Source organism: Penaeus monodon, chromosome 22 (assembly GCF_015228065.2).
Source record: "Penaeus monodon isolate SGIC_2016 chromosome 22, NSTDA_Pmon_1, whole genome shotgun sequence".
Lineage (NCBI taxonomy): Eukaryota > Metazoa > Arthropoda > Malacostraca > Decapoda > Penaeidae > Penaeus > Penaeus monodon.
Window position 1 is genome coordinate 8,650,621 of NC_051407.1, and position 349 is coordinate 8,650,969.

The 349-nt window shown below is 35.5% G+C and overlaps 1 long non-coding RNA gene across 1 annotated transcript in view; it reads right to left on the reverse strand.

Moving 5' to 3' along the window:
* LOC119587562 overlaps positions 1-112 on the reverse strand; it is a 2,451-nt gene extending 2,339 nt beyond the window's left edge. Inside the window, exon 1 of the long non-coding RNA XR_005230005.1 lies at positions 47-112. This is a non-coding gene — a long non-coding RNA (uncharacterized LOC119587562). The remainder of the gene's footprint in view (positions 1-46) is intronic.
* Positions 113-349: the final 237 nt, after the last annotated feature.

The window sequence follows — 349 nt, forward strand, 5'->3', positions numbered from 1 at the left end:
TAGAATATCACAACAGGAGAATTCTGCTGTTACGTTAGTACACTACCTTTGATCGCCATCTTTGTGTTTTGATGAGTGGCGTATGTTCTTCGCTTGTTATATACAGCACTTGTTTGTATGGAGGCATGCCGAGTTTTACCAAATAAATGTGGAATCATATCAAATTATAGTGAGAAGCTTATCTATTTTGACTAAATCAATTGCGCAGTATTTTGTATTTTTATCATATGCGCGTCTGTATGAATGTTTGGTCGAGATGGAGCCATAGAAAAATAACAAAATAGATAATCTGATGCTGAGTTGTATTTGGGCGTATTCCCAACACATTTTTCTGATACTCCTTGTATTC